This window comes from Petaurus breviceps, unplaced genomic scaffold, assembly GCF_028583685.1.
Source record: "Petaurus breviceps papuanus isolate PSGF00001 unplaced genomic scaffold, PetGlider_PUasm1.0 90977, whole genome shotgun sequence".
In the NCBI taxonomy this organism is placed as follows: domain Eukaryota; kingdom Metazoa; phylum Chordata; class Mammalia; order Diprotodontia; family Petauridae; genus Petaurus; species Petaurus breviceps.
This window is the reverse complement of record NW_027187391.1, coordinates 14965865-14987755: the sequence shown is the minus strand read 5'-3', so window position 1 is coordinate 14987755 and position 21891 is coordinate 14965865. Positions and strand designations below refer to the sequence as shown.

The 21891-nt window shown below is 37.9% G+C and overlaps 1 protein-coding gene and 1 long non-coding RNA gene across 2 annotated transcripts in view; one reads left to right on the top strand and one right to left on the bottom strand.

Annotated features, from left to right (window-relative positions):
- The first annotated feature begins 14784 nt into the window (after positions 1-14784).
- The window catches only part of ENPP3 (ectonucleotide pyrophosphatase/phosphodiesterase 3), a 144114-nt gene continuing 137007 nt past the window's right edge, over positions 14785-21891 (top strand). Inside the window, exon 1 of the mRNA XM_069077389.1 lies at positions 14785-14939. The gene's annotated coding sequence lies outside the window, so the exon portion shown is untranslated. The remainder of the gene's footprint in view (positions 14940-21891) is intronic.
- LOC138153274 (uncharacterized) lies at positions 15291-15863 on the bottom strand. Its single transcript, XR_011166323.1, has 2 exons — positions 15586-15863; positions 15291-15338 (listed from the first exon to the last, which is right to left on the bottom strand). It is a non-coding gene; the product is annotated as an uncharacterized lncRNA (long non-coding RNA).

Here is a 21891-nt window from a genome sequence, read left to right as displayed (position 1 = left end):
TAGGGCAAATATGATCATTTTGGTTTGAAATGTGTTGAATTTTTGAAATGTCAGTGGGACAGAATTCAATAGGCAGTTGGTGGTAAGAGACTAGAAGGTGAAAAGGGCAGCTAGATAGTACAGTTGGATAGAGTACTGACTCCTAAATCAGGAAGATCCTAATTGAAATCTGGCCTCAGATATTTCCTAGCTGTGTGATCCTAGGCAAGTTACTTAACCCCTGTCGGCCTGTTTTCTTAACAATAAAATGAGATCATAATAACAGCTACCTCTCAGAGTTGTTGTGAGGATCAAATGAGATAATATTTGTAAAGTATTTAGCAGAGTGTCTGGCACATAGCAGACACTCCAATAAATGTTTATTCCCTTCCCCTATTGATACAGATGTAAATATAATCATCTGCATAGAGGTAACGATAAGTGCATGGCTGCAAATGAGATCACTGAGAGAGGGTATCTAGAAAGGAAAGAAGAGATTCTGAAATAGAGACTTGAAGGACCACCCTACCCCTACCCCCCCCACATGCAACCTGTGACTAGAAATTTGGATGATTATTCAGCAAAGGATATTAAGAAGCAGTCATCCTAGGAGATAGGAATAAAACCAGCAACAAGCAATATCACAAAACAAAGTGCAGAAAATATCCAAAGGAGGGACTAAAGAATAATATTAAATGCTGCAGAGGAGTCAAGAAAAAAGAGGACTGTTGGGGACATCTGAGTCATTTAACCAAGAAGATCAAGGATTAGATATATTGAAAGAATCCATAGATTGTCTCCAGATCTAATATCACACCATCAAAAGAGCAAATGTGCAAAGTGAAGCAATAAAAAGAATAATCAGCATCTATTGCATAGTTATATGCTAACAAAACTCGTTCTGTCCTGTAGGGTGGGGGTTGGGACTAATAGAATAGGTCTAATCCTTCTGTACCCCTCACATACTTGAAGAGAGCTAATCTGTACTCCCTAAACCTTCTCGAAGTGCAGCAACCCCAGTTCCTTCACTTGTTCAGTGGTTTCAGTTGTGCCTGACTCTTTGTGACCCCATTTGGGATTTTCTTGGCAAAGATACTAGAGTGGTTTGCCATTTGCTTCTCCAGCTCATTTTACAGACAAAGAATTAAGGCAAATAGGCCATTTGGGTCATAGGAGTAATTTTTTGTAAAATATCAAATTAGTCCTTCTTTATTGGTAGTAAATCAATAGAAGCAAGGTTAACCAGAATACTATTTTCATAATATAATAATCTTTTTACATCACTATCATTTTCCAATAATTTCTTCGCTATTATACCATCTTTTGAAACAAATGAAAACAACAAAAAAAATCAACACATTGACCATGTCTGAAAATTCAGTACTCTGCATTTTCAGGTTACCCAAGGCATTTAAAAAAATTGTGTTATAGAGGAGAGGAGAATCAGACCATCAAAACACAATCAGGTATCACAATCATTTGTGTTATTGATTTTTTTTCAAGCCAGTAGAATTAAATTATAATCTTACAATTGGGTTTGGGAGACAAAGAATAGAGTAAACACAAAGTTACAATAGAAGGAGAGGGAAATACAACATTAAGAGACTGATGATGAATAGTTAGTAGGTCACAGTGACCTAAATTGTGCTTGTAACATTTTCAGAGCAAGTACTGCAACTTGAGCAAGTGCTTTCTATTGTCCTCATCAGGGACAGTATTCTTTTCCATGTTAGTAGTACCTAGTTTATTCACAGGCTTTTTTTTAAGTAATCATGTCAGTCTCACAAGAGACACAACAAAATAAGAGAAGCCTAGGTCCTGATTCCAAATATGCTATATATTACTCAGTTGAAGGAAATGGAAAGGTTGAGCATAGTGAAGAGAAGACTTAAGGAGGACACAACCCACTGTCTTCAGATATTTGAAGGACTTTTATATGGAAGAGGGGTTAGATTGTTCTCCTTGGTACTGGAGGTCAGAATTAGGACCAATGAATGTAAGTTGCTTGGAGCTGTCCAAAATGGTATGGGTTGCCTTGCAAAGTAGTGCATTCACCCACCCTAAAGTTCTTTTGCAGCGACCAGATTACCACTTATAGGAGATGTTGTAGTGTAGGTTCCTATTCAAGTATGGGTTGAATTAGACAACCTCTAAAATCCCTTCCAAGTCTGAAATTTATTGTTGAAGAAATCGTCAACTGATTTCTTCTTATTGATCAAGTGAAACCTTTGCTACTGTAATATGTGTGAACTACCACTATGTGTCGTTGTTGCCTCACAGATAAATTATACCCTGGGAAAGAAATTTTTCCAAACTCGAATTTTGGGTTGATGAATAATATTTGCATTTTAATGTATACTCATCTTACTTTATCATAATAAAAGTCCTAACGAAAGACAGCTAGTCAGTAGAAAATACACATTGATTTGAAAAAACTGATGATAGAATGTTATAGAAATCCTTTTGCTTACAATTAATAACTTAATCTATTAAAGACATCCATTTAATGAAGCATAATCTGTAATCAAATCTTTTTTGCATTGAGCAGAGAACATGTTGAGTCTCAGATTTAAGCCTTACCAAAGAGAAAAAGACAGAGTTGGATAATTTGCCTACAGTATTTGATAGTGTGCCCCAAATGAGGACACTAGCTTCTTCCAGTTCATTGTAGCCCTCAGCAGGGTGTAGGTCATATCTTATACAGTCAGCCTGTGGAGTATGCCTTCAAGAAGACTGCACACATTTGTGATTATGGTAAGCAGGAGCCTTATTTGTATCCTTTCTTTCTACATTAATTACACATTAATTATACATACAAATACATTAATCAGACTTCCAGAATACTGTAATAACTTACATTGTTCAGCTATATTCATCTCCCTGCTTCTGGAACATCATGTGAAATTGGTGTTTCCTTTCATTAGTCCAATCCAATTTAAAAATTCTAATTAAATATGTACTATTTGCCAGGTGCAGATTTAGGTACTGCTTGAGATAAAAAAGAAGCATATTGGGGGAGGCTAGGTGGTGCAGTGAATAGAGCATCAGCCCTGGAGTCAGGAGGACCTGAGTTCAAATCCAGCCTCAGACACTTGACACAATTACTAGCTGTGTGACTTTGGGCAAGTCACTTAACCTCAACTGCTCTCTGAAAAGCAAAAAACAAAAAAAAGAAGCATACTGATATTGTTCTTTTTCTCAAAGAACTTACAACCTAGCTGCAAACAGACTGGGGCAGCTGGGGCTATGCCTCAGGTCACCAATTTAGGGGGTACTGACAGCTCTTCCACAGCAGATGGGGAAATTCTGCAGACTTTAGCAACTAGTTAGTATGAATAATTAGTTAAAATTGGAAGTCCCCTGATGAGATGAGGTAAGAGCCTTTCCTGCCTCACTCTGATCCTGACAAGACTCTGGTGGTGTTCTAACCACTAGAAGTGTCAGGGTCTCTGTTACAATTTTTTCCTTGAAGCAACATGTTTAAATCATTGAGTTTAAAAAAAAAAAACTCACAATACAGTTTTGAAAGTTATTATGAAAAAAATAAGCAAAATCAGATTTCTGGCCAGTCAAAAATACAACTTCATCTTTCAATTTCAATAATCTGTTTAAACTTCTCCCTCTTGAGAGCCATCTTACTTCTGCATGTAATAATAAGCTTTTGTAATTCGAGTCCATATCTTTCCAAAGGTTTGAAAGCAAATGGGTGTTAAAGACACAGCTTTTAATGAAGCTAATGATTTTGATAGTATTATGACATCCAACTCAGGTGATTTTTTTTTTTTTTTGGCTATTTGCTTTTTGCCCATCATTGCTCCAACACCATCTGTACAGAATCCAGTGCAGTTTTCCCACTGTAAACCATTTGTGAAACATTTCCCTCTGTATCCCTTTTCAAAGGATGACAGAACAATAATTCCTCATGTGCGTTTCCTTCATAAACATATCTTAGATAAAGTAATAACTGTATCATGTTAGAAATATCAGTTAACTTCTTCTAACTAAATTGCAAACTCTGGGCTGCCCTTAAACCTAGTAATTAGCTGCTGGAATTGGTCATTACTAATTTTCAGAAATTCTTTTGGAAACAATATTATTTGGTAAAGGGATTTTACAAATTTCATTTCCATACTTTTTCCCCTGAACTATTTCTGACATTTTAATAGCACTTAGGTAACACAAGACCTTCACCTATCACATAGGGCTTTTAAGTTTTTGCAATTAAATAAGAAGTTTTGTCAGATGCAAGTAAATACTTTCTGTTGACAGCAACAAATTACTCAAAATATTGTTTTTCTTTATTTGAAGATTTTAAAAGTCATTCAAAATATTCCTTTGATTTATTGCTGTATGCTGCGTGCTTGGTATTAAGATGTCCTTTTTAGTTTTCTTGTCAATTTAAGTGTACTACAACCTGGTAGTGAATGCTGCATTGTCATCAGTATTTTTACCACTTCTGTCTAAATTTAGCAACTTAACCATAACCAAAAAATAGTTTGTCCTAAAATATAAATAAATATTGCTAATAATTTCTCAAATAAATACTAGTGTTTAATATATGAAATTACATTTGTTTGTTCTTAATTTTTAAAAATTGATGTTCACATTTACATATATATGTGATATATATATATATATATATATATATGCGGTGATAGTGGAGAAATATTGTCAAAGGACATTTGTCTTTACTTGCTGCAATTGAACACATTATTCTGTAAAAGAAGAAGATAATAGCAATTTTTAAAATCAAACATTCTAACACAATTTAAAGCAAAGATATACTAATTTGATACATGCTGAGGAGTGAAAGTAAGAAAATATTAAAAGTCTTTGTTTTCCCTAATTCAACTATTGTGTTTCTGTAAGAGCAGAAAACTTTGTGTGTACAGTAAAAACACTGCAGTTCATAAGATACTATAGTCTCAAATCTGAGTCAAGCTGTTTCTGGCACCGTTTGTTGGTGTTGCATGGCATGATGGGATGCACAGTGCAAAGTGCGCATATTTGTTAAAACCAAGGCTGCAATTAGAACCAAGCCACAATGTGGGCAAGTGCTGCCAGAAACACCTTGGATTCATTATGCATTTGATTTGGAGTTAATTTTTGGCTGTTGTGTGTTCAGAAGGCTTTTACTATTGCCAAATTTTTCGCAAACCCCCTACATTCAGTTTCATGACCCCAGGTGGGTTTGTGACCTGCAGTTTAAAAAGTGCTGTTCTTGGGGCAGCTAGGTGGCACAATGAATAGAGAACTGGCTTTGGAGTCAGGAGGAACTGAGTTTAAATCCAACCTCAAACACTTGACACACTTACTAGCTGTGTGACCTTGGGTGAGTCACTTAACCCCAATTGCCTTGCCTTCCTTCCTTCAAAAAAAAAAGTACTGGCCTAGAGGAAGGAATGTAAAGAGACCTACATTGAGTTGGGTATTAGGATTTTGAAATTTCCCTATGCATTTTGGGAGCTAAGAGCTAGGGGTCAGATACCAGGTTCTGCAGCAAGAACTTCCCTTACTCTGTTTTCTGCATACAGAAGTCTCAGACTCATGGAAAGGCATATGGTCTGCAACACTTCTGAGTGGGGCCTGAACCAGATTAAAATGTAATTAGGAATATGCAACTAAATAAAAATACAACAAAACATTGATAATATTACATTTTAAAACTAAGTCAAGATGTGGCCCACAGGGATCCTTATGTAGAGATTACTAGACCCCTTATCTATTTAAGTTTGATGTTCTACAATATACTCACATTGTAACAGGGTCCATGAATACAAGAACAAAACCTAGCTAGGTTTTGAAATGGAGTTTTCAATTTAGCACATTTGGGTTTTGTTGTTGTTGAATCATTTCAGTTCTATCCTATTGTGTGACCCTATTTGGGGTTTTCTTGACAAAGAAGTGGATTGGTTTGCCATTTCCTTCTCCAGTTCATTTGACAGATGAGGAAATAGAAGCAAACAGGACATTTATTATTATAATACATTATAGTAATATATGCATTACATATTATTATATATAAATAAATATATATAACATTATAGAAGTTATTCCTTTGTAAAGCATCAAATTAATCCTTCTTAATTGATAGTGAATCAACAGAAGCAAGGTTGACTTGATTATACAAAGAAATGAACCCAGTGAGAGCTAGGAGCCTGTCTAAACTAAGGAGTCAGTCATTAAAATCTGCAAGTACAGGAATAAGAACTAATGATCATTGGGGTGGCTAGATGGTGCAGTGAGTAAAGCACCAGCCCTGGAGTCAGGAGGACCAAAGTTTGGCTCCAGCCTCAACACCCACACAAAAAAAACTAGCCATGTAACCTTGGGCAAGTTACTTAATCCCAATTGCCATCCCCTCTCCCCCCTCAAAAAAAGAACTAATGAGCATCAAATGCTTAAACAATAATACTGGAGAGAAGATATTATTAGAGTTTGGCTGAGACCCTTTTAAAATTAAGCACCTTTTATCTAAAACACAAGGGCTGGAGGGGAAGGTGGTAGTGACAAAAATGGGTGAGTTCTAGTCCCAGTCTCACTGACTTCACAGCAATGTAAGGAATGGAGAGGTACCATTGACCACAGCATCTATGCATGGTTCAGTGGAGAGTTTAATCTTGGACCTGAATTCAAATCTCCACTCTTACCATTTATTTCTTGTAAAACCTTGGGCAAGTTATTTAACCTCTCTGAGCCCCAGTTGCTTAGTTAAATGAGCATTAGATTATCTGTAAAATCCTTTAGAGTTCTATAATCTGTAATGTCATGATTTAGCAAAAAGATTATGATGTAGCATACTACTAACAGAGAATGATAACACAGAGTATTCCATTGTTTTCTGAAGTTGCAGGAAAGCAAGAAGGGAAAGTGATAGCAGACTCATACAAAAGAGAGAATAATAGAGAATAATAATAAAAGGAAGAAAAAGAACATAAAAAGAGCTGATCATCTAATAGCAAAAGAAGGAGTGGAAATTCACTCATCAATTATTCAGTGACACTTGTTCTGGTTTATAAACCTTGTTATTCCATTGTAAATGAGGTCAGACAGACTCTTTTCTTCCTGTTCATATATTATCTAAGACTCTTCTGGGTCTCCCAGAAAGAATTTTCAGGCTTCATGGCTATAAAAGGATAGATAGTGTTATTTGGAGGACTTTGAATGCCAGAATGAGGAATTTCAACTGGTAGTCAATGGGGAGCCATTAAAAAAACTTTTTTGCCTTTTTTTTTTTTTATGAGGGAGAAATCAGGAGGCCTACAATCTAATCCTAGTTCTATCACTGACTACATATGTAATCTTAAGCAAATATTTAGCATTTCGGGGTCATAATTTTTCTTATTTATAAAATGAGGGTATTGGACTAGATGAACGAAAGGTTCTTTCTATCTCCAAAATATTTGAATGTATGGGGTAGGTAAAAATTTAAACAGTCTTTCAGTATTGAGGCTTGGTAGTCCTTTAAAGATTTGGTATACTTTGTGTGAGGAAAAGTCCTCACCCTCAAAATCACTGTGCCTGAGAATGGGAAAAGAATATGTCCAGTTGGTATTAGTAAAGTTGTTGTTACAGAGATAATGAGTTACATTAATATTTAAGAAGAAATAATGATCTGTGCATATAACTTTTAAAGGTGGGCATAAAGCAATGTTTAATAGGATGATTGTGGGGACAGAATTATAAATAAGATAACAAGGATTTGTTAAGTTCCTGGAGAATGCAAGAGCTCAGGAGAGTCCTAAATATGTTGGTTTGGATTAGAAGGAAAAATTAAAAAAGATTTTGATTTTCAGAAAAAGAAGGCAGTTGAGAGAGAATGTTCAGTTATTATTTCTGTTAACAAACAAAATTAAAAAAATAAAAAACCCACCTTAATTTGGCTATTAAGGAATAGCTTCCATTGCATTCACAGTTTTGTACAGAAATCAGAAAGTTGGAGGGTACTAACTTCAATAGGGAACTATGTTGTTCCAGTGGCTCTGTTTTATCTGTGCTGTAGCAATCTAGGTTGGGAGGATCTTTGGACTGCAAATCACTGATCTTGACATTTTATATCTTATATCATTATATGGATTCAGTCAAAGGGCCACACTTAAGTTGAGGGCCACTTGTGGCCTTGAGACCACAGGATCCCCACCTCTGACCTAGCAGATTGCCTTGAATATGGTAAATACCTGTCCAGATATTTGTTGAATGGAGGATTTGGCTTAAATATCTTCTGAAATTCTTATCTGTGAGATCTTACTTTGTTTTTAAGAAAAGTCAGTTGGAGTGTGATTGAGCCATAGATTGGCAGTGTGAAATCTTGGTAAAGGTATTTTAAAGTGAATTTAGAGATTAAAATAAACCTTCAAAGCAATATTGAATTTGCTCTTTATTGCACCTAACTGATATTTAACCCTTTCCTTGTATTGTAACTGACAAATATATAATATTGCATGTCTACGTATAAGGCAAAAGAAAAGTTTTTTTTCTTCTTTCATTGAGTTTCTATTTTCCCATTATAGTGATAGGATTGAATACTGAAACAGTATGTAATGAGCAATAATAAAATGAAATAGCAAACTTCATAAAAAAAAAAAAACATTGAATATAAAATCATTAAGTCCAAGAATTGAAAGGGACCTCAGAAATCTAGTCTAACCTTTATGTACCCAATTTCTGATTGATACGGGAGCTATGTTTTCTGTAACTAATTAAGTTACTCTGGCCCTCCTTGCTCCCTCCACCCATTGGGTCATGGGCATAGAAGGGAAAACTAAGGTATGTCTTGAGACATACCCCCTCCCCTGCCTATTTGAGGATCTGTTGTTTGAAAACTCCTTCCTTATTATCTCTTCTTGCCTTGCCCCCTTGTTGGGAAGGAACCTGATGGTGAAATTGGGGAGTCAATTTTCTCTGGCTAAACCTCCCATCTCCCTCTACCCTCTGTTCATAAGATTCCCTCATGTTCCCCCAGAAGTGTGGGAGACAGTTGAGCCAATTGTCTGGGACCCAGGAATTCCTGGGAGAGCTACTCATGCCACCCCAGTTACTGTGTTCCCCCCATCCATATCCAATCAAGCCCCAGGCTTGGGAAGGACTACAACCATTAATTGAAAAATTCCTAAAATATAAAATCCTTGTCCCTTGCCAATCTCCATGTAACACCCCAGTTCTTTCTGTAAAAAAAGCCTAATGGATAATGATGAGGTATATGGGCTCTGGGAGCCCCCTCAAGCTCTCCTTGAGTCCTTGAGGTACAGGCTCTAGGAACCTCCCTTGGACTCTTGATTAAATTATCCCATTTGATGAGGCAAGTCTGTTACTAGACTTCCTGCCCTTGAACTGGCCTACCCCACCATTGTTTGTGGTCTCCAGGTAGCTTCCCACCCTTAATCACTCATTGACCTCATTAACTCCTCCTGAAGACCCTCCCTAAACTCCTCCCCTAGATTCCTCCCACAACCTTCTGTATATAAGACCCCATCCTGTCTTTATGTTTGTGAGAGTGCCATGGAAGAGTGAGAGTGCCATAGAATGCCATAGAAGGGTGAGAGCACACCATAGAAGGGCGACAGCTCCATAGAAGGGCGACAGCTCCATAGAAGGGCGACAGCTCCATAGAAGGGCGACAGCTCCATAGAAGGGCGACAGCTCCATAGAAGGGCGACAGCTCCATAGAAGGGCGAGAGCACCATATAATAGTGAGAGCACTGGGAGAGTGCCATAGAATGCTGTAGAATTTTCTAGCACAGACTTACTTTGTGTCTAATGCAAGCAAACTTTTAATAAATTTTACTTTTCTTTGGCTGCAAAGACTCAAGTCGAATTCATTCAACAGGACCTGGGATGTTGGTATTTTGGGGTCTCCAGAGCAACCCTAACCCTCTTAATGGGTAACCTCTTCAGAGAATACTGCATGGTTCAAGATCTCAGGGCTATTAACAAAGCTGTCATCCCTATACATCCCATAGTCCCCAATCTATATACAATACATACTCAGATCCCTGGGGGTACCCAATGGTTTTCCACCCTAGATCTCAAAGATGCCTTTTTCTATATACCTCTGCACACAGACTCGCAATTTATTTATTTATGTTGCCTTTTGGAGGGCAATTGGGGTTAAGTAACTTGCCCAAGGTTACATGGCTAGTTAGTTTTTTTTTGTGTTAAGTGTCTGAGGCCAGGACGGAACTCAGGTCCTCCAGTCTCTGATAAAGACCATTTTTACTGGCAGTAAGCTAGGAGAAACCATCAGACAGTTCTGTCAGGCCTGCCCAACCTGTACTCAGGTGAATCTTGAAGGGGCAGTCAAACCTCCTCCCCCTTTTATGACCTATTCAGAGGAGGGGTACCTACCCAGGTGAAGATTGGCAGATAGATTTTACACATATGTCCCCATGTAGGGGTTTCAAATTTCTTTTGTTTTTTGTTGACACCTTTACTAATTGGGTAGAAGCTTCCCCTTGCAGAACTGAAAAGGCTCAGGAGGTATCAAAGTTCCTATTAAAGGAAATTATACCTCATTTTGGCTTGCCTGGCTCCTTACAGAGCGACAATGGCCCAATTATTATTTCACAGATGACTCAGACAGTGGCAAAGATACTTAAAATCACCTACCACCTCCACTTAGCCTGGAATCCAAATCCTCATAAAGTAGAGAAAATGAATCATACCCTTAAGTGGGTCCTTACTAAGCATAGAAACCGGAGAAGATTAGGTTAAGAATCTCCCCATTGGGCTGCTCAGAGTCTGAATCAAGCCTCAGGAAAATATAAAGCTTAGTCCCTTTGAACTCATGTATGGGAGGCCCTTCCTAACCTCTGACATTCAGGTGGACCCAGAACAACATTTAATTACCCAATTTGCAACTCAGTTAGAAGCTGTCAGGAATGCTCTGACCGAATATGCCAATAAGTATCTCCAAAACCTCTTGGCAATGAAAAGGATTGTCCTGCTGCAGGACAACCTGGAGATTGGGTCTACTTAAAGTTATGGAAAACCCAAAAGGGTGAACAGTTAGATGTCAAATGGAAGGGACCCTACCAAGTTATGATCACCCCTCCAACAGCAGTAAAACTCTGCTGAGGTCTCCCCAGCTGAACTTATAATTCTAGGATTAAACCAGCACCACCTCTTGCTTCCCCACCCAGAGACTCCAGAATATACTTGTGAGCCATTGGAGGACCTCAAGCTACTGTTTAGAAAGGCCCCAGGCCCCTCCAGTGAAGAGGATAAAAAGAGGTGAAATTATAGCTGCCCTTTTCCTTTTGGTCTTGCCATAGTCATCTTTAATTCCAACAAGGGAAATTGTCTTTTCTCTATTTTTTTTTTTTTTGGTGCCTGTTTGGTCTTTGTTTGCTTAACCTCCTTACCAGGTTTGTCTCCTCCAAGGTTCAAACCATCAAACTCTGGATAACCACTAAGGCTATGCAAATCTCCAACTGAATCCAAGTTCTCCAGCTCACTGGACTTGGCATCATCCATGTTCAAGAGTATGACCCCTTGAATGTGAAATCTGACTCCTTTGAATGGGACCCAGAGAGACAAGGACAGCTGCCAGCAGGAAGCACTTTCAGAAGCTGAGCACTTTGGCCTTTACCCCAAAAGAATTTGGGTCCCATTTGTTTGAGGGGGGAATGTTGAGGTGCAGGCTCTGGGAACCCTCTTTATCTCTCCTTGAAGCTTTGAGGTGCAGGCTCTGGGAACCCCCCTTGAACTCTGATTAAATCATCCCATTTGATGAGGCATTTGCATAAGGCCATAAGCTTTACATTGTGGCTGGGCCCAGACCTCTGTTACTAGCCTAGCCATCAGTTGTCTATATACTTCCCACCCTTGAGCCTATCAAAATATCAATCCACCCTTGAACTGGCCTAGCCCAGCATTGTCTGTAGTCTCCAGGTAGCCTCTAGCAACTTCCCACCCTTAATCACTCATTTACCTCATTAACTCCTTCTGAAGACCCTCCCCAAACTTCTCCTCTAGACCACCCCTAGAACCTATAACCATCTGTATATAAGACCCCATCTCACACCATAGAATTTTCTAGCACAGATTTACTCTGTGTCCAATACAAGTGAACTTTTAATAAACTTTGCTTTTCACTGGCTAAGAGAAGCCTTGAGTGGAATTCATTTGGCAGGACCTGGCATATTGGTATTTTGGGGTCTCCAGCACCCCTAACCTTAATCTCTTCACTTTCATGTGGCAAAGTGCCTGATGCTGATTCTATTCCAGCTGAGATTTACAAGGTAGGGGGTCCACTGCTCATACAAAAGCTGACTGAAATTTTCCAGGTTATATGGCAAGAGGTTATCCCCCAGGAGTTCAAGGATGCCTCCACTGTCCATCTTTATAAAGGTAAAATAGATTGACAATCCCAGGGGAGAATGCGGTGGGGGCCTCTCTCTTACTCTCTTAGTCATTCTTAGTCATTGCTGGCAAGATTCTTGCCAGAGTCCTCCTTAATAGGCTGATCTTTCACCTGGAAGATGGTGATTTACCTGAGAGCCAGGATGGCTTCAAAAAGGACTGAAGAACAGTCCATGTGATGTTTGCTGCCTGACAACTCCAGGAGAAATGCCAGGAGCAAAACAGAGGTCGGTACACAATGTTTGTAGATCTGACCAAGATAGGTAGGTGCTATAATTATTTCCATTTTACAGATGAGGAAACTGAGGCAAACAGAGGTTGACTTGCTCGGGTTACACAGCTAGTAAGTGTTTGAAGCCGGATTCGAATTTAGGTCTTCCTGACTCGACCCAAAATTCTGTCCACTGCAGTACTGAGATCTGTTGTATATTTTTCTTTGTTTCATGGGTTGCCAACCCATAAATTCATTGCCTAATAGACAACCTATTGTTGATGAGTCACTGTACTATACAGGTCATTAGAACATTGTCTGCTGCAACTACATTCAAAGTCTTTCCGCCTTATGAGGAGCTACTAGAGATTACACTCTTTTGGTACAGCATAGGGAGATAGGTGACACAAAGGTTCTATCAAATGTTAGACTTGAGTCAGGAAGTATGCAGTTCAAATTCTGCCTTAGACACTGTTTGACTAGCTACTTGTATGCCTCAGTTTTCAGCTTTAAAATGGGGATAATAATAACATCTACTTCATGGAGTTGTTGTGAGAATCAAACAGATAGTATAAAGAAATAAACCTTATAAGTTTTGAAGTGCTTTATAATGTTAGCTTTTATTCATAAGAGCCCAGTGTCATCTTCATGCCATGATGGGGCATCAGTTTTGGACTACAGGGAGACTATGTAGGTAAAAATCTATACACTTAACAATGTAGGTATTCCTTCTAATTGTGCAGTTTGCAATCCATCTTTGACTGCCTTTCCTGGGTAACTCATCCATATTCTCCAAAACTTCACCATGGGGGGTTGACCCAATAGGTTGGGGGCCATACTTTCATTTTTAACTGATGCTGTTAGTGGTCCATCACCCATCTAGCATTCTCACAATTTGATCATTATATCTACCCCCCTCCTCCATCTCCTGGCAAAACATCTCTCTGATGTTCTATTAATATAAATGACATCCTTTTTTTTTTTAACCACTTCTCTTTTGTAATTCCTCATTTATAAAATGTTGCATTCTGTTCACACCCATAACCTGAGTATATGCTTTTCCATTGGCTTTTGGAGGATCATCAACTCAAATTTGTGGGAGATACAGAGTTCCATGATTCGAAGTCATACATCATCACCAGAAGAGTTTTGACTTTAAAAAATGGCCCTTTGTTTTAGGGAGAAGTTTGGGGCTCATTTAAAGATAAAATACCAAATTTTACAATCCATAGGAAATGTAATCTGTTCTCTCCTTCCTCTTCAATTTTGGACCTAGTTCCTTGTCTATTTTTAGAATCTGTCCCAAATATATACTGATGAATTCCCTAGGTTGTCCATTTAACTGTATGTTATGGTTTAAACACTAAGTTCCGCACTCATTTGTATTTTCCTGTGTGGATGTGGATAGTTAGGTCAAACATTTTTGAATGATTAAGAGACTAATTTAGTAGACTCTGTGTTCTGACAATGATGCAATAAGCAGAAACACAAGCATAGAAGATGTCACCATAGGTAATCCTTTTTTAGCTTGGACTCTGTGCTGAACCTCCTCCAGGACAGCAGCAAACATCTTTAGCAAGCATACATATTCCTCTTTGATTCCTTGCTTGATCTGAATAATCATTTTATAACAAAATTTTAATTTTTAAATTTTAATTTTAATAATATTAATTAAATATTAATATACATTAATATGTTTATATATTAATTAATTAAATAATAATAATAATTTTAATTTTTAAATTTTATAACAAAATTATCTGTTGTATCTTTCAAAGTACCTTATAACATTTTAAAATATACATGAGAAATAACTTGTTGGAAGATTGCTGCTAAGGCATCATTCAGTTCTGCTAAATCAAATCCTTTTTAAAAAATAACACACAAAAAGTTCAGGAAGTTTAGTGGGATCTTCAATTCTTTACACCTTTCAATTGTGTAATAATGAGGATAGAGTGTACTGCATAATATTATTTGTAAAAGCCTGCTTGCTCCTATCTAATGTCCTTATCAGGGATTCCTTCTCTGTGTGTGGATTATTCCCATAAAAAGCTTATATAGATAGAAAAGTAGTAATATGCTTGCTTTTTGGATAATAAGAAATAAAGGGTTGTTGGGGTTTGTTTGGTTTTTTTTTTTACCATGCCTTTAGTATCCCCCTCTCTTTCATATCCCTTGAAAATCAATCCCTTAATTCCCTCAGAATTGTTAACCCCAGTATAGACTTCCTCTGGGTACACTTGGTTTAGTCTGGCTGTGTTTCCTATCTTTGTTTTTGTCAAAGCTGCTTCTGTTTCCTCTTTCAGTCTAGAATTGTGATTCTCAAGTCCAAATGTAGTGGCTCCGTTGTCCTTGATAATGAAAACTGGCTGTATAAAAATCTTTGCAGGTATTTTTCATTTGTTAGTTCTTTTCTTTTCTGTTTCATATTCAATGTCTTTGGCATGATTTGGGTCTCTCACCAGAGTGAGAGGTCTCTCTTCCTTTAAATTTGTTTTTCCTTCCATTGCTTATCTCTGCCTTATGATATGATATGACTCATAACCTTCCACACTCTTGTTTTTCAGATGAAATAATCATCTAGACAAATGTTTCTCTTATCTCCCATATCTCTATTTTTGGCAAGAAAATCAAGTATTTCTGCTATGAGATGGTTTCTTGTTCTTTTGCTCATATGGTAACTGTGTTATGTTGATTAACACAGCATTTAATAAGTGCTTAATAAATGCTTTTTCATTCATTGATGACTTTACTTATGAAATAATTGTCAATGTCCTTTTTCTCATTGCTTTCCTATTTTGGGGGGGGTACCAGACATTTGTTCATGTATGTTAGGTTGGAGTTGTTTTAATTGTGTACCATGTGTTTATCTCATCCTTCTCATCTTCTGTCCCCATGCTAATGGATTAACCATTTTTCATGCTGGAATATACTCCCTCTTCACATTTTAAATTCTCTTCCTTTAAGACCTAGCTCAAACACAACTTTGTACAGAAAGCCTTTTCTGATCCTTCTTCACCCCCAAATGATAGTACCCTTCCTTTTTAACTAACTACCCTGTATTTAAGTATTTATTATTTGCATTTATTATTTTTATATATTCATATATATATTTGTGTGTGTGTATTCCATGTATACTTGTTTTCCCCAATAAAATTCTAACTCCTCAACAGTAGGGTTTTATTCTTTGTATTTGTATTTTTATGGCATAGCACAGTACCTTCACATAGCAAGTACTTGAATGTTTTTGATAGATTAGTTGATCAATTGTATCAAGTTTGATATATGCTTAAGTATGTCAATCCTCTGATGAATTAAACTAACTTTCTGGTGGCAGAAAGTGAAGAGGAATTAAGAAGCCTCTTGATGAGAGTGAAAGAAAAGAGTATAAAAGCTGGCTTGAAGCTTCAACATCAAAAAAACTAAGATCTTGGTAACTTGTCCCCTCACTTCCTGGCAAATAGAGCAAGAAGAAATGGAAGCAGTGTCAGATTTTATGTTCTTGGGTTCAAAGGTCACTGTAGATGGTGACTGCAGCCATGAAATTAAAAGACACTTGCTCCTTGGAAGGAAAGCTATAGCAAATCTGGACAACATACTAAGAAGCAGAGAGAGATATCATCTTGCTGACAAAAGTCCTTATAGTCAAAGCTATGGTTTTTCCAGTAGCAATGTATGGCTGTGAAAGCTGGAATATAAGGAAAGCTGAGGGGGTAGAATGAATGTTTTCAAATTGTGGTGCTGGAAAAAACTTTTGATAGTCCCTCGGATAGCAAGGAGATCAAATTAGTAAATACTTAAAGAAATTAATTCAGGCTATTCACTGGAAGGTCAAATAGTAAAGCTGAAGGTTAAATACTTTAGCCATATAATGAGAAGATGGGACCCATTAGAAAAGACCCTGATGTTGGGGTAGATTGAAGGCAAAAGGAAAAGGAGATAAGAGGGTGAGATGAATAGATAGTATCACAAAAACAATGAAAATAAACTTGGACAGACTTAAAGAGAGTAGATGATAGAAAGGCCTGGCATGCTATGGTCTATGGGATCACAAAGAGTCAGACACAACAGAATGACAATAACAACAGTATTTATAAACCTTAGATCTCTCTCCTTTCTTATTCCTGGACCATATTTTTAACATATTTTTTCTTTTTCTTCACATATCCCTATCTTTGCACTAAAATCATGAAGTATCAAAGTATATGTTGATTATATTTGGAAGGTCTTATCAAGATCTTAATGCAATTTCTCTACTTCCTCATCCTCTGCAAAGCTGCAATAACTTTTATGATAACATTTTTGAAAATATTTATCAGATGCACTGCAAATGCAAGATGACCAAATATCTTATTTGATGTTGTTTCTTTTCTTGGGTTATATGATAGAGCTAACTCTTCTAACTCCTTTATTTGCTTCTCTAGCAGCCATCATTAAAGTTAGCTGTGACTTCTTTCTAACTTATGTTTGTCTGGGTTTTTTTTTTTTTAATCATGGGGAGTTCAAGATCGGTAAAGTTTAATGTATCTTTCAGTAATCTATTTGTTGGTCATTGGGTAAAGGTCTCCCATTTAGAGTACTAACAGCTAAGTGAAGGCATAGATGCTGTCTAAAAACCTATCACATAGCATTATATGCCATTATGACAACATTTATTGTTAAAAACTAGTTATTGTTGCTGCAGATACTAGCTAGTATTTAATTTTTATAGTTTCTAACTTAGCAAAGATACATCAAAACTCTCATTTTGTGTTACATCAGAGAATACTTAGCCCATTATTTTATTCCATATAGTGACACAAAGAGACATTTTTGGAGCTCATTCTATAAATTTATTACTAGTTTCTCTAGCAACTGCCACGGGCTGATCATTTTTTAGGTATTTATAAACATTTACCATGAAATCTCAATATGACATGGTGTTGCCCCTGTATTCTAGAAGCTATTCAATTAAACAAAAGTCCTGTGCTTGGCTGGGAATGCAAAGATAAAACAAAAAAAAATAGTCACTGCTTTCAAGGAACTTACCATTCTCCAAGGGATAAGCAACATGTAAACAGAAATGCATAGCCATAATAGTTAGAAGAAGGGAAAACAACACTAGAAGCTAGGGGGGGAGAGGAGGAGGAGAAAAGGAGGAAAAGTTATTCAGGCATGTTTTGGAAGAATTTAGGCTTTAAGCCCTCAGTACTCTAAGAAGTGGTGATGCATTCTAGGGAGTACATTCTAGATAGTGGGATTAGTTTATGCAAAAGGAGAAATTGGGAGCTGGTATGTTGAACTCTGGGAATAATAGTAGATGAATTTAGCTAGAATACAGACTGTGTGAAGGGAAAAATTTGGAAATAAATCTAGGAAAACAGGTCAGAGTAATATTATGGAGGGCTTTAAATATGAGGCTGATGTTTTTTTTTCTTATCCAAAGCTATAACTAGCATGATATGACAAGGGCTTTGAACCAGCATGCCAAATATTAGAGGATGCTAACAGCACTTGTGCCCTTTTTTCAAGTAGAAAAAAAATGATTTTTAGCACCTTGTTAGCAAGAATATTTAGTTAAAACAGAAACTTATCCAACAGTGCTCTGGATCCAGTTTATTTCCACTTGAGAGAAATAACTTGTCTAAATTTTCAATGTGAGTATTTAAACTTCAGAAATTTGTGAACACTACAAATCAAGGCCTGATTTATTATTTCCTTGATTGTCTGAATTCAAGAGCATTATGCAGTAAATGTTATCAATGCAGATTAACCTTACAAGTGTGTTGTGTGGCTTTTTTTCTTTGTTTCTGGAGAGACAAGCAAACATTTACCGTCAGTCCACTTGACCCCCCAGATGAAAAGTTTCCTTTCTTTTTCTCTGCTTCCCAGGCTATATCCTAGGTGAGCTCTTTTCTAGCCTTATCTTACTTTCTTCCCTTGACAGTGGCCTCCCTGGCAGTTTCCTCGTGATTTCCCAGTAGCCCCGTGTCTCTCTCAAAATAGAACTTTATGTCTCAAGGTCTGTTTTTTTATCTTCACAGGTTTCTCTCATATTCAATTATAATTTGTCTTAAAAATCCAATTTGATGATGCCTTTTATGTTGCTTTTGGGCAGTTAGGGGCACCATGATTAGAGTGCAAGTCAGAATGACTCATCTTTCTGAATTCAAATCTGGCCTCAGACATATACCAGCTGTGTGACCCTGGGCAAGTCACTTAACTCTTTTTTTTCTCAGTTTCCTCATCTGTAAAATGAGCTGCAGAAGGAAATGGAAAACCACTCTGGTATCTTTGGGAAGAAAACCCCAAATGGGATCATGAAGAGTCAGACACAACTGAAAACAACTGAACAACAACAAATTTGTGTTGCTTTCACTAGGTCATATTTTACAATGTTGACCCTAGGTGCTAGAAGTTTGTAATGACCCTGAGTTTATCTCAGAGTGACATAGTCAAACTTGTGCTTTGAGAATATCAATTTGGCAGGAGAGTGTGATAGTAAACTGAGGGGGAAACCTGGAAGCAGGAGAGCAATGAAGAGGTATAGCAATTGTCCATGAGTAAGAGGATGAAGACCTAAACTAGAGAAGTAAGCTGTGTGAGAGGAGAGAAGGGAATGGTAGAATTGACAAGACTTGACAACTGATTACATATGAGGGAGGGCTCATGAGGGTGTTGCAGCAAGCACCCCAGCATCCCCAGGGTGGCTGCCAACACAGGCTCTTAGATCTGCTTTTCTAAAGGAAAGCAACTCAAAATGGGTTAACAATCTTGCTTTAATCAAACATATCATTTACCTAGTTCAGGGGAAAAAGTCAGCACCCCAAACTTCAAAGTATACAGAAGGTACAAGCAGAAGTTGCAAGAATACAGAGAAACAGATCAAGCAGACAGGCCTCCAACTGTCCAACCATTACATCCATACCTAAGTCAGTTACCAGAGAGGGAAGCATCAACATCTGGATTTTCAAAGCTGGGGGCTCAATGACTGCTCAGAGTCTCATCTGGTCAAATCATACAACTCTGCTCAAAGTGAGCCCCAAAGCAAAGCCTCACATCAGGGTTTATATAGCCTTCTCATGGCTCAGAGAATGTAACAACCCTCTTGCCAGCACTGCCCAATCAAAAAGCATTCCTGAAAACCAAGCCTCCTGCCACAGGCTCCAGGTTCACTTAAGCCTATCAAAGGGCCTAGGGGCAGGGAAAATCTTAAATTCCCATTCCCTTAACAGAGGGAGGCTCATACATTGTGGACCTAAGTGAATAGCAGCATGGTGGTACCCTCTGGAGAAATAGGAAAGTCTGAGGGGATATAGCTATGTCAATGGAGGCCAAGTTCTTGCAGAGCCTTCCAAGCTGCAATATTTCTGAGTATGAAAATCATGAGAGAGTTTGTTATCAGAGGAAGACTATTCCTAATTTTGGTAAGATGTATCATCAGAAGGCTGACCACAGACTGTGTGCTGTGCTGATCACAGCACGTTTACTATGTGCTGTCCTGACCATAGCAATTCACAAAGACTACTGATGTGAAGGCAAACTTAAAGTAAAGGAGCCATAATGACAAATTCTTGAAGTATTAAAATACTGGAATATTATATAGATAGCACTGAGGTAGGCCATGTATCTAAAAATTTAAATATTTTTTTAATGTATTGAAATTTTCATTCTGTATCATTCGTAGCCTGGTGTGGTACACCTACTTGAAGTCCTTCCTGCTGGTGAGAATGAGGCTGTGGATCACTTGAGTTCAGGAGATCTGTGCTATAGTAGGGCTAAAGTTGATGGGGGCACTTCACTAAGTCTGGCACCAATGTGGTGATGATGGGGTACAGGCTCTGGGAAGCCCCTTGAACTTGAATCTTCCCACTTGATGAGACATTTGCCTGAGGCCATAAGTCTTTCATTATCCTAGGCCCAAATCTCTGTTATTCTTAACCTAGCCTAGTGCTCTATAGTCCAGCTACTTCCCACCCTTGATCCTATCAAAATATCCATACCCAAATCTGTACCCTTAAACTAGCCTAGCCTTCAGTTGTCTGTCATCTCCAGGTAGCCTTCAGCTATTTCCCACCCTTAATCTCATTCCTGGAGTCTGACCTCAGTCTCAACAAGATCCTCCTTAGACTCCTCCTCAAAACCCTTCCCAAACCCCTCCTCTAGACCACTCCTAGATCCCTCCCACAGTCTTTCTGTATAGAAGATCCATCTTGCCTCCATCAAGGGGCTGAGATTCAATCTAGCATAATCTCAGTCTGTGTCTAATTGTTCTGCCCCACTTGTCAATACAAGCAGCAAACACTTAGCTCCTTAAGAGTCTACCCATTATGGTGAATCTTTAATAAACTTTGCTTTACTTTGGCTGAGAGAAAGCAGGAGCCCAGAAATTCAAGAGCAAACAACATAGGTTCTGCTTTGAATGAATTTCACCCAAGCCTTCTCTCAGCCAAAGACAAAGTTTATTAGAATACCCCTCTGGATGGGTAAGATTTTAAGAATCCAGGCTAATGGCCAGATTCTTAAGGAATCTGAGCAAGTTAGTGGGGGACAAGATGGACCTTATATACAGAAAGACTGTGAGAAGGATCTAGAAGTGGTAAAGTAGTTTGAGGTGACTGGGAGGTAATAGAGAAGGACCAGAAAGGGTCAGATGCCCCAGGTGAATGCCAGGGACCTGGGCTCTGTGGAAGGGGTATAGATAGAATCTAGGAGTGGTCCATCTAGGGTGGGGCGAGGTGCAGAACAATGAGGGAGCACAGAGTCAAAGCCACAAATCTGGGGCAGTTGAAAGGATTATACTGAATTGTGCCTCTGGCAAATTCCAGGAAGTTGTGAGAGTGTTGGGGAGATGGGGAGAGGATTTCTAGGACTTATGAACTGTCATTATTGGAATTGGGTCTATAAGTGGCCACTACACTTCCAGCTAGATGAGATAGGAAGACCTAACCTATTTAAAAAAAAAGGTTAGCCATGGTAGTTCTTTAAATGTTATAAATATTATATAAAATTGGACTTTTGTTTATACTAAAGGTACCCATATTTAAACTAAATTGGTGCCTTTGTTATAATATTCCAAAAATTTGGGGGAACAAATGCATATATACTCTCTCTATGCTCTTCATGTTTCCATAAAGTGCACCACTGAAAAATAAACAACCTTCAAGCAAAGTGGGAATGAGGTACAGAGAGCGATGCTTAAACAACACAAATCAGAGAAAAATGTCATAGCTATTGGCTACTTGGTCCCTAAAGAGGTTTGAACCAATGAGATGGATAAACATGATTTCTGTAAGGGAAAATAAGTTCTGGTTAGGCTATTAAAGTTATTTGGTAGGATATGTAAACTTTTATACAAGGAG